Source organism: Terrapene carolina, unplaced genomic scaffold (assembly GCF_002925995.2).
Source record: "Terrapene carolina triunguis isolate 2854851 unplaced genomic scaffold, T_m_triunguis-2.0 Scaffold35022, whole genome shotgun sequence".
Classification (NCBI taxonomy): domain Eukaryota; kingdom Metazoa; phylum Chordata; order Testudines; family Emydidae; genus Terrapene; species Terrapene triunguis.
Window position 1 is genome coordinate 11,371,682 of NW_020699373.1, and position 13,084 is coordinate 11,384,765.

Sequence of the window (13,084 nt, forward strand, 5' to 3'; positions counted from 1 at the left end):
TCGGTAGTGTGTGTTTGCTGCTTCTGTTAAATATTTGGGCTGCTCACTCTTTAAGATTTACATAGAAGAAAAATGTCTTGAGAGCTGTTAGATGGGACGATGATCCCTGGTAGACTGGGATACCGAACAATGAGTGTCAGCAGTTTCCAGAAGGGGTTAGGCTGGATGGGAAAGGCTGTGTGTCTGTTTTAACTCCGCAGGCCCGCTCCTCGTACAGATTTCCATGGAACAGGAATTTTAATCCTTTTTAACAAATCAAATATTTTGTGATGTTGGAAGATTTCAATTTCCTTCATAAATCTGTCGGTGGGACTACTGACACCTAGGATTACAGCCCATCAGGAGTAAATACATAGAGACTAAATTAGGGTGTGCAGAGATAAATGGCTATTTGTAATGCTTGTGGTTTCTTTTAAAAATTGTCATAATCACTACCGTCTAGATTCTGATACCCTCACTGAGTAATACCTTGCTTGTTGAGTATTCCCATTCATATCAGTGAGCTGACTTGCGGAGTAGCATACTACTTAACATGAGTAAGGGTATGAGAACCTTGCTTCCAAAGAATAAAGATTAAATCCTGCTTACAGATATCCAGGTGTAAGTCCAGGAGAATCTCCCTGTAGTCACTGGAAGTCACTCCAGTGTAACAGCAGAATTGGCCCCACATACATACGTCATGATCCTGAATTCCTGGCACACTTAAAATTCCCATTAACTTCAAGTCAGAGTTTGGGGTGCTGAGGGAAAGCAGGATTGAGCCTTAGGTCAACAGAAATTTTGCTATAAGAGGGTACACGTAAAACTTGCACTTTCATCTTAATGTTATAAATGTTACTGAGCTTACTACTAACAGTGAATGAACCCTCAAGGCTCTTAGAAGAATCCAACAATTTGGCTGTCTCTGAACATTCTCGTTGGGGAAAGAAGGCTGGATATTTCATGAGAAATAGTCTGTCTTGCAAGAATTCTCCGTACTACCTGGTCAGAAATCCCTTGATGGCACCCTACAGCCGGAATAGGTTTTAAAAGTGGCCACCTTTTCAAGGCCACTTTTCATGTTTCTTTTTGATTCCCCAATGTAAGCAGGCAAAGTCTCCATGAAGTTCACAAGATTTCCAAGGCCAGAGCTGGTCTTTCTATGCTGAACCACCCTCGGCCTGCTTAGCAGGGTCATCTTTGAAGCTGTACCAAAGGATCGGATGGTCGTTATTACTTGATTGGTTGCAATGGCAGACATTAGGATGTATCCCGGTGTTCCTCTTTGATGTGTTTGTTAATTCTATATTTGGTTCTTTCACCGGTACCATTTTAAAGATTCTAAAAGTCTGGCCACTGAGATATCACTGTTGAGCCTCAGAGTCTCAAAAATCAGTTTCTCAAATGTTAGAGACCAGGCCTGGGAATGATGGATGTATTTTAGCTGCAACAGCCTAGTTGGAAATTGAACTTTTCATTTCAGGGGTGGCCTATGGGACCCTTTAGAATTAAGATATTGAATATTTCTGACTGATATTTTGAGGTTAATGTTTGTGATATAATAATACTACTTTGCAGTTAAATGTCAGCCTTGCAAAATTGTCAGGAAAATTTACTATCTCAAGAAAAAAAAAATCACTAACCTGCTCTTTATCATGACGATAATGTTAATGGGAAAACAAATGATATCTAAAAATGATTCTCCTCAGGCAAGAGAGTGAATAGAATTTTGCAAGGATGATTTATTTAGTGCTTTTTATCTGAAGACCTCACAACATTTTATCAATTGTAAGTTAGTAACAACGCTCCCATGAGATTGTTACTAGAGCCACCTTACAGAAGTGTAAACTGAGGCACAGTGAGGAAACGCCCATGGTCAGAAAGGAAATCAGTTGTACAGCCAGCAATAGAATCCAGGCATTATTATCTGATAATGCCTTGAGGCCCCAATCAAGGTCAAGACCCCATTGTGCTGGGTGCTGTTCAAGCCCTGAGAAACATACAAGCTTAATAGACAAGACAGACAAAAGAGGAGAGAGAAAACGGTGGCACGGAAAGGTGAAATGACTTGCCTAAGGTCTCTCAGCAGGCAAACGGCAGAGCGAGGATTAGAACCTAGTACTCCTAACTGGCAGGGCAGTGCATTATCCACTAGACTACATTGCCTCCCATGGCTAGCAGATCTCTGCTCTAACCACTAGACATGCTGCGCTCCATAATATGTTAGCCATCATCGGCCAAATGTATCCCTGGTGGAACGCCACTGACCTCCTGACTGACGCTGGTGAGAGCAGAGTGCCTGAGAAGTTTCCCTATTACGGTATGTACTGGGCCCTCATGATTCAGACAACCCATATGAGCCAGAAATGCCCTCCTCCTGTTCCTCGGAACATACTACGTGGATGGGGTTAGGGAAATTGAGTTTGCCTGGCAGATGGCACTTTTTCTCCTGCTACTTAGCCCACCAGGAGGTGTATAACCTATTGAAGAGGGCTGGGTGGACAGAGACAAAGTCCAGATAGCCAACAGGCCCAAATCGCTGGGGGCTGGAGGAAGGGGAATTTCTCCTAAGTTTTGGACTCTTATTTTTCTTTTACTTACTATAGTTCGGAGACTGGGAAAGAGACACCTGATCTAGGACCGTTAATGAAAAGGTCCTTGTTATGGGCTATGGGATTTTTGTTTTGTGAAACACCCAGTGTGTTCTGCACTTGGAAAGGGAGAAGATTTTGCTGACAACCCAAATAGAATGGGCCCAATTCGTTAGTCCTGCACTTTGAGACATTGACAGAGGGGGAGGACAAAGACTAATCTAATTCAGCTTTGTGTTCCCTTTATTCTCAGGCCAGGCAGGGGATTGTCCAGGTCTCAGAGCTGCTCAAATTTACAGCATGCCTCCCATGGGTGCAAAACAGTCATAATGTAGTGCCCTCTGCATATGCCCCTGATTCCTCAGCTAAAGAGGGGGTTGGGAGCAAAGCTGATAGAGAGCCCTTCCACCAGCTCTGCATTGCTTAGGGGCTCCCTGAACAGAGATTGTTCTCAAGGAGCCATTTCTGCTCACTTTAAGCCCTCACTTTAAGGGCCAAAGTTTAACTGAGAATCATTTGTACAGGAGGGAAAATCTTGGCTGATTACATCCTCCAGTTTAAGAAAAACATTAGAATAAGCTGAATGAACGTACAATGTTTGCTGAAAATGTTGATTTTCTGACTGGCAGTGAACTTCAATGGAAACAGCTTGATGACACGGTGCATCACCTTTGATCCCTGCAACAGTGCCTGAAATGCATATATTTATCTTAACACTAAACAAAAAGCAAAAAAAGGAGGATCTCTTGGAAACTGGTGGAAATCGGCCATCCAGGAATGATCAGATTTGAGCTGCCCACCTCTACTCATCCTGTGCCGAACAGGAATCACTAGACCTTGCATGTCAAGGGATCTGTCAATTGCTGCCCGATGGCTGCCATAGTCGAAAGAAGGCTGCTGAAGATTTTTGACATCTCCTAGTTTTTCTAACTCAGTTGGAGGACTGAATGACCAGGAAAAAAACCTGGTTTTGAAAAGTGAAAATCAAGACTTAATGCTAAAAAGATCGAAGGTCAAATATTATAGAAGTTCATATATTAAAACGGTGCCATATTAAGCACTTATACAGAGTAAAACTTGTCGTGCATGGCTCCTGCTGACTGCCTAAGAGGTGTAATATTGCAGTGTCTTAAAATATGCATGAAAAAAATCATGTATTCTATTAAGCTCCACAGTCAAATTATTGATATGCAGAATTTAGAAACAAATATTACAATAGCAGCAGAAAACTGCAGGCTCATCACTAAATAGCAATACTCATACGTCTAGTTTTATCTTCAAAGTGTTCTAAAACATTATCTAATTGATAGTCACAGCACTGGTAGATAGGCGAGTATTAAGGGCATTTTGATTATGGGGAAACTGAGGCAGTGTAGCTAAGGTGCACATTTTCAGTTGTGTCAAAACATGGCTTCGTCCCCAGAGTAACAAATAAACTCAAGTCTAAAAACCAAGTACAATTTATTCAGCTAGTGTTCAGAGAGCCAGAGTTTGAATTCCTTAGGCGGCTGTCATGTTTTAGTATGATACATAGTATCTTTTCAAACATTAGTTAACTGGCAATACATTAATTATGTAATTCAACATGAGTGACAAAGCCAGAATTGATGAGTTACAGCATTGTTGAGTTCAGAAACGTGAAAGAATATTTATGAGTATTTTTCTGAATGTTCCGCCTTTTATGACACACTCAGATCAGTCTGGGCCCAATTTATCAAAAGTGTTCACTAATTTGGGGCACCTCAGTTTTGGGGTGCTCAACTTAGGACACATGTGGCCTCTTATTTAGGGTCGCTGATAAGCCAAAACTAGTTAAAATCAAATTCCCGCTGACTTCACTGGTGTTCACAAGGAAAGGAGAACTGGGCTCAAGGTCTCTGTGTGGATTTGGCAGGGATGATAAATATGAAATGGTGCATTTCAGAACCAGATGTAACATGATTTAAAAAATTCAAAGTATTCTATGCTTCCCTCAATTGCACCACCCAGATGGGAGCAATGGAGTAGGAATTAGGTACAAGGGCCCTGATCCTAATCACTGGGAATTAGACAGCTAAATATCTTTGAGGATCTGGGCCAAAGTGCCCTGAAGCTGCAGAAGAGAGCAGAGCGCATACAGAGTGTTCTCCCTAATCCCCTGGCAGCAGATGCACTTCCAACCTACTCTGAGTGTTCACGGCTTCATAGTTTTTGAGACCTGGAACTAAGAGTGGGAAGGGATGGAACCATGGATCAGTCATTACCCATGCCAGGCCTCCCAGATTTCAAAACATGGATCTCCCTTTGTGGCTTTTGCTACACTCCTTCAAGAAGGTGAAGGACTGAGGGTTATTTAGCTACCTATAACAGGGCTCTAGCTATGACATCTTCATATTTTGATTGAGTTTCCTCCACACAAGGTTTTCCCACAGGGAAGAGGCATGACGCCCAGAGCTTTTGTGGCTGGATTTCAGGTGAGCAGATTGCTTTTTGTCTTCCAGGGAAAGAAGGAGAAAAACAACAGATTGATCTTCTGGTTCTTCTAAAACTGGCACAGCTGAGTGTAATTATCATCTTGGGTCCTGACTGATTCACAAATCAAATGCTACTTTGGTTATAAATTGGAATTCAACATGAGCTGCAAATCTTATTCAGGCTTCAACTTTTGTCACCTCAGGGTCAGATTACTTGATCGGTACAGGCTGGTCTACTTTTAAAAAAGTAAAGGAAAAATTACTATCAGTGTAACATTCAAGCTGCTCAGACCCTCGCTTGTCCAAAATGCAATACTTGGCCCCTGAGTAAGCCAGCGTATTGGTGATCACTTTTAAAAGTGCTCTAAAAAGTGACTATGTGAAAATGTCACCTTCTTAATCAAGAATTCTGCTTCCTATGTGTATTCACTTGATTCATATCTGCTGACTTTAGTGACAGACACATTCTTGCCCCCACTGGATCTGCAAAGCAAGATATCAGCTGGATTTTATTCCATCCTGTTCATCTTCAATAGAATTGTTTACTGGGTTCCAGAATAAGCCCACTAAGGGCAAATGGGGTTGAAACGTGTAACATAATAAAGGTTCCACAGGACAAATTATCAGTGAGGAGTGAGAAGGGAAGAACCTAGTTTGACCTTCCAGGGTGAATCCTCAGCTGAGGTACAGTGTCATTACTACATTGGCGTAGCTACATTGACTAGCTGAGGATCGGGCCATCAAGAGCTCAAGTGGAAGTAGAAAACTGGCTTAAAAAAATAAAATAAACTAAGGCTATGTCTACACTACCGTGGTAAGTCAACCTATGCTATGCAACTCCAGCTACGTGTATAACGTAGCTGGAGTCGACATACCTGAGGTTGAGTTACCGCGGGGTCTACACCGCGGGGGGGAGGGGTCGACGGGAGAAACTCTCCCATTGACTTACCTTACTCTTCTCGTCAGGGATAGAGTACAGGGGTCGACTGGAGAGCAATCTGCTGTCCATTTGGCAGGTCTTCACTAGACCCGCTAAATCAACTGCCAGTGGATCGATCTCAGAGCGTCAATCCCTGTCAAATGCTCTGAGTTTACTTGAGTTTTGCAGCTGTGCAGAGATTTTATAACAGTATGGTTACAATTTCAAAACTAGACCTATGTTCAAAATAAAAATGTTGTGAGCAAGCCCTGGACCAAACTTTGAATGAAGCCCCTCCTATCCACATGCATGCTTGGAGTGATATATGCAAAAATCTCATTGAGTTAGAACAGTTTCACCAAAAACCCAAGAGTACTTAGCTCTGGTTGAAATGTGTGTTAATGCTTCTGGTTCATTCAAACTCAGTGAAACATTTAAGAGAAGCACTGAAACCAAGCAAAGAGCCCATTTAAAGCACTCCACTGACTTAGCATTTGCTGAACTCTTTGTAAGCATCTTCCTAAGCAGTTATTTAAAGACGGCAATACAATTATTAAGCATTTCCACCAGCAGTTACACAGACATTCTAAACAGAACTGATGAGGAAATTATATTTTATTTCCTTGTGCAAAATTTTGAGGAGAGCATCAACAGCAACACCAAATCATTTTCACCAAAAAATGTTTGTGGAGGAATGGGATTGTCAACTAAATAACCCCCCCTACCAAACTGAAAATCTTTTGGTTTTCCAATAAAATTAAAACAAAATCTTTGCTGTGTCAAAAAGCCATTTTCCAAACAAACCAACAAATATCCTTTCAGCTAAACCATTTTGACCAGCTCTAGGTCTAAGCAGTTGTGCCACTGCTTAAAGGAACTGTGGCATCAGTTTTATTCACCTGGAATTCAAACATCATTGCTGATGAAGTGTCCACTGCCCAACTCACCTTTCCAATCTTCCTACCTGAGAAGCTACTGTCCCTAGCCAGTTTCAAATCCCTCTCCAAGATAAAATATAGCTGGAGTTACTTCTTGTAGGATCATTCCCCTGTTATAATAAAACCTACCTCTTACATAGCACTTTTCATCTCTACATCTCCAAGCACGTCACAAAAAAAGTATCATTATCCCCATTTTACAGATAGGGAAACTGAGGCATAGAAAAGTGAAATAACTTGCTTAAGGTCATCCGGCAGTAAAGCTAGAACCAGAGCCCAGGTCTCCCAAGTCCAGTAGGCCACAACACCTCCCACATAACCCCTTTGGAGAGCATCATGTGTTATGTCAAAGTTTTTTCTGGTCCTACCTATAAAGAAAAATCACAGAGAAGTCTAATCCTCTCTGTCTTCTTGCTGCTTTCTGAAGCAGGTTGTACTTACATTTCCTCTCTAAAGTCACACACATATGTATACACACACACACACACACACACACAATAATTATAGAAATGCTCTTATGAAGCATTTATGAAGCATTAAATTCAACTGCCTATATAAGGATATTTGGGAGAAAGGTCAAGGACTGCCTGAGACATGTTAAATAAGCCCTTTAGTTTGATATGGATTAGGGGTATGAACCCAGGAAAACTAACAAAGCAAGGTCCCCAATTCTACAAACTAATCAATGAAGGTGCCATTGCAGGACTTTGGGTATTGATGCTACCTGGTCATTCCTGTTCTCTATCTGTGGCACATAATAACTTAGTCTCCCTTCTGGCTTTAACTTCTATGACTCTATGACCCTTGCATCAGAGAAGTGCCCCATTATAATATAAGGGTCTATGTGCATGGGTCAGTACTTAGAGTCATAGAAGTTAAAGCCAGAAGGGACTAGCACTTCATCTAGTCTGACCTTCTGCATAGGACAAGCCACCACCACCACCCAGCATCCGCACACTAACCCAACAACTAAAATAAGACCAAACTATGACAGCCCACAGGAGAGTAGGCTGTTATGTGTCACAAGCAGAGACTAGGAGGATCCAAGGTATACCAATGCTCAAGGCCCCTGCAATGGCAGGGAATGTAGTGAGATATACCCACATAATCCTGGCAAGTCACCCACACGCTGCAGAGGAAGTAAAAAAATACCCCCAAACCCTAGGTCACTGCCAATCTGCCTTGGGAGGGAAATTCCTGACACTCATTGTTCAGTATCCCAGTCTACCAGGGATCATCGTCCCATCGTCCCATCTAACATCTCTCAGATGGTGATCAGTTAGTCCCTGAGCATGTGAGCAAGAACCAGCCAGCCAAGCACCTAAGAGAGTGAATGCTTGGTGCTACCTCAGAGACCTGCCCCTCCCCACCCAATGTCCCATCTCCAGCTCTGATGCTTCAGAGGAAGTAGATAAAAAGAACCCACCCAGAATACATTAGGGGGAAAAATATATTCCTCAATCTTGCTGGTGATTGGCTGAAACCCAGAGCTAAAAAGTTTGAGGAACCCTCTGTAAACTGCAACTGTCTCATTTTCTATAGCTGTAATTTCAACCTCAAGTGATCTCTTTGATGGTCTGAAATGCCAGCTACAGGGCTAATCTCCTCCCCCCTCCTAACTATTATGGTTAGGACAATACTGAAATCCATAGTTTCCCATCACCGCTATATTGCTTTACCTAAGATGCATTGAGCCCCGAGTGGAAATCAGGAGACAATCACGTGTTAAGAACATTCTGCATTTTCAGTAGCACTTAGAGAGTCATCAAACTTTTGGAAAAGACATTTCAAGATGAGTCAGCATATTTAATTATTGGAGAACAGCTACTGAAATGCAGATAGTCATCTGAAACTCTGGAAGAGAGAGCTGTTTCCAAAAGACTCTCACAAGGGAGCCCTCAATATAAGAAAAACAATGAATCCTGATTTTTTTTCTTCCAAACTTTAAGCTTATAGCCAAGCAATTCTAAAAAGGACAGCTGTAATTCCTGCTATTCAGTATAACCCACAGGGATACTTTACAATGATTTCCCACAGGGAAATTTCAGTGTAAGCAGGAGTATTTCTGAGTGCAGCAACATCCGTTGGGTCTTTGGTTAAAGGAGCAGTATGCTCTCTCTCTACTCTTCCCCATCTATATACTTCTCTCCTGAGCGGATTCTCCTTTCTGATAAATCCAAAGCTGCTTCTGATTCCTGAAAATTGTTCCCTTATCACTGAAAAGCCTGCAAAGTTTACAGATGGCTTGAAAAGATGACGATTTACCCGTTCAGGAATCCAAACCCAGCATTCTGTGATGCTAGGCCTGGCAAGTGTTTAAGATTTTTTTAAATAATTGCTTGCAGGGGTAACCACATTCAGAACAATAATAATTGTAGCCATTGTCATCGTTTTCGCCTTGTCCCTTCAGGTGGGGTTGGTGTTCTTTGTTTTCCAAGCATTCTTGTCAAGTGCATCTTCCAAGCTGACACCAATCTCCTTGAACCACCTTCTCTAGATCTTCCTCATGGTCTCTGTCCTTTAATTACTAGCTCTTGTACCCTCTGGCCAACATATCCCACATCTCATTGTCTTACATGGCCCAGCCATCTCGTTTGATAGTCCCATCACAGAAAAGCTGAGGGAGTAACTGCATGATGGCTCATACCATTTCATTGCATAGCCTCTCAGCTCTCTTCTTCTCCAGTCTCCACCTTAGCACTCTCAGTTCAGCAGTACGAAGTGGTGCGTTCTTCTCTCTACCTGGCTGGCCAGCATTCCGACCCATACATCACGGCTGGCCTACTCAAGATCTTATATACTTTGCTTTTGTTTACTTGGGACATACTTCTTGCAGAGAATTCCCATCAAATTCCTTTATTTCAACCAAGTGATCTTCATGAGGCTCCTAACATCCACATTCCAGTCATGGCTCACCACTGAACCAAGGTATTTAAATTGCTGCACCCGCTTTATGTCATCCAGTTTTTCTGACCAGGTAGCCATAGTTTATGGAAAGAAAACGCTATGGGCCCAATTCTGCGCTCAGTGACCCAGGTGTAATTCCAAAGTGATACCACTGAAATCAATTGAATTAAAGGCAATTTACACTGGTGTTGCTGAGAGCAGAATTTGGCCCTATGTTCTTTTAGCATACATGCCAATGCATCTTGGGTGGGATTTTCAGAAGGATGCAGCATAAGCCTAGCTCTGCTCCTAGAGAAGTTAATGTAATTAGGTCCATATACACCAGCTAGGAATCTGGGCTAGTTAAATATTTATCTAGTTCATCACAGTGGCAAGCCAATTAATCTTTTCAGTAAAGACTTATCAGCATCCCCATTGTACATTTATTTTTAGATTTAATATTATTGGCCATTTCAAATTGCATCAGGTTATGTTTGGGCATACGCATTATCAGCCAGTTTTTTATTACCCCTGGGAATGAATGACACTGTGCCACATTCTGGTATTTTTATAACAACTGAGCAGCAGGAAGCATTTTTGCAACCCGTGTAGCTATAAGGCTTCATTTGGGAAAACGTATTTATTGTATGGCGTTAGGTAGCCACCCTATTATTATCATAGTGTCAACTGAGATCAGGGCTCTGTTGAGCGAGGTGCCATCCATATATGCAAGGAGAGAAAAGTCCCTGTGCTGAAGAGCAGATAAAGAGCAGGAGGGAAAACGAAGGCACAGAAAGGTGACTTGCCTAAGGTCACACCCCAGATCCTGCAGGAGTTTGTAGGCACGGCCCTACTGATTTCAGTGGGGCTCTGCACAAGCTAATAAAAGCCACTCATGGAGGACTGGCGTCTTAGGTCCAGAGCCTCAACGGTATTGATCTGGGCTTCAGTCTTTTAAACATCCAAGTAATGTCTTGGGTTGGAAAGCAGCTCCGCTGCTGTTCTAAACACAGATTTCTGTTGCACCAGGGAAATATTTTGAATCTGGGGTTCACCCTCCAATGAGACTCAAGACCCCCAATCCAGCTCTTAGAGCAGGAATAGAAAGTAGTACCCGTGACAGTCAGAATGTAATTCAAACTGAGGCTGCCCTCTCTGTTTGAATGTCCAGGAAGCGAATATCACTGAGCTGTAACAATGTGTCTAGGTCATTTAGTTGGGTAAGGTTTCTCTGAATTCTGTTTTTATGGCAGTTCCACTCCTGTGGTCACAGGTATTTTTTTCAGTGATTTGAAGGAGAAAAAACCTAGGGAAAACTAAACAAAACACTCTTTTCTTTGCCAGTTCCAATCAGTCACTGCTATGCTTTATGATTGTCTTCTCCTTCAGTATTCATGGGGCTTGGATTGATTGATTAATTATTGTAATTATTTGTTTGTATTCTCATAGTGACTAGGGACCTAGGTCATGGACCAGAACCCCATTGTGCTAGGCACTGTACAAACAGAACACAAAGAGTGTACTATCTACGTAACTCTAAAGGTATGCTCTTACTCAGGTTGAGCACCACCAGATCTGACGAATGTTCAGTGGGATCACTTGTGCTACTCAAGATGAGTATGGCTATCAGAATTTGGCCCTAAAATGTTTTGTGAGGCCTGTACCATTGAAGGCTCAACTTGACTTTTAATCTACTGAGGCAACATCTCAGTGGGTGAGACTTTTTTGGATTTACAGGCAATTTTCTCTCCTCACTAATTTGTCCTTCTGGCGGGGCTTGTACCTCAATGGCCCCTTAACTCAAGGGGGCAGTAGGTAACCCAGCCTCTCTATGCCCAAGTCTGTGTTCTAAATCCCCCTGTAGTTAGCACAGTGCGGCCCAAGGGCCAGAGTCCACCTAGTTCCCCTTCCCTAGTGGGGTAATGTGGCCTAATGGCCAGAGTCCATATGATGCACCCCAGGGCAGTGTGTCCCAATGGCCAGAGTTCACCTAATTCCCCTCCTCTGGTGGGGTAACGTGGCCTGGCGGCCAAAGTCCAACTAACTCACTGTGTGGGGCCACCCCCTTTCAAAGGTGGGTGTGAGAGTTAGGGGGGCCCAGTCCCACCCCCGGTCCCAATTCAGGGCCCTGTTGGTGGCAAGTTCTCCTCACCAGTGGTCCGGCAGGGATCCTCCCAAAACACGCCAGCCTGAATGGTCTTCGCACCGTTCCCCTTTAAGGACTCCCTGGGTCAGTTCCTACCCCTTCCTCAGATACAACCAGATCTGCGGCGTTCTTTGCTTCCCCTCTGCAGCGGGTCTGGGCATGTCTGGCCTCTGCGTCCTGGTGTGCGGGCCACTCTTCTGCTGGAGAGAGTGACAAGCCTCCTTCCCCTCCAGCAGTCCGCCCTGACTGAGCATCTCTGCAGGCTTTTATACCTGCCTTCCAGGTGGAGCATGCCAGCAGAGCCTCAGGGCGGGGCTTCTTCTGCTAGGAGGGAAGGATTAACCCCCGCCGTACCAGTACGGGGCCGATCCTTCCCATCACAGTCCTATTATAGTTAAGTTAAGGAAGAGTATTTGGAACTTGAGCCAGCAAATAGAAGATCCTGTATTGGGCCTTGTTCACTTGTGTAAAACCCATAATTTTCCCCTTAAGTAAAGGGGAACGCCCACTTTGCAGAATGGGAGGTGTGCATTCATTTATGCAGACAGGAAACAAGTGGACTCGGGGGAAAATATATTTGTTTTAATGTTAAAATAGAAAAAAATGTATGCTTAAAGGCTTCTTCCCTAGGGCCTGATCTAACACATTAATCTCAAGAAGATAGTGGTGCATAAAGATGAGTGAAGAAAAATAAAAATGGCATTGAGTGGGACAATAAAACATTTTAGAAAACTGCAGGGGAAATCCAGAGAGAACCCTCACACACAACAGCCTAGGAAGCTTGCAAACATTGATTACTGCTGCAAGAACATCTTCCATTGTCTAGAGATTGTTAATCAACAGGGAAAAGGGCAAAATCTGCAGATGTGCTGCAAAAAACTCCTGACTACTTTGCCCAATTTAGTTTGGCTTTAACATGGAAACTCAATTTGTTTTATCAGGGAGAACTGTGTGAGAATTATTTTTAAAGGCTTGATTGTGGGAAGCACGGAGAGCCTCTTGCAATGTCCAGAAAGCACCAAAGTCCCACTGATTTCATTGTGCCTTGTGTTGGTGGACATGGCTGTATACTATTTACAAACAGGATGAAGTGTTCATTTTTCCACATAATATCAGACAATATCTGTTCTCCAGCAACATTCGGCAATACAGTACCTATGCCTTTAAATGTA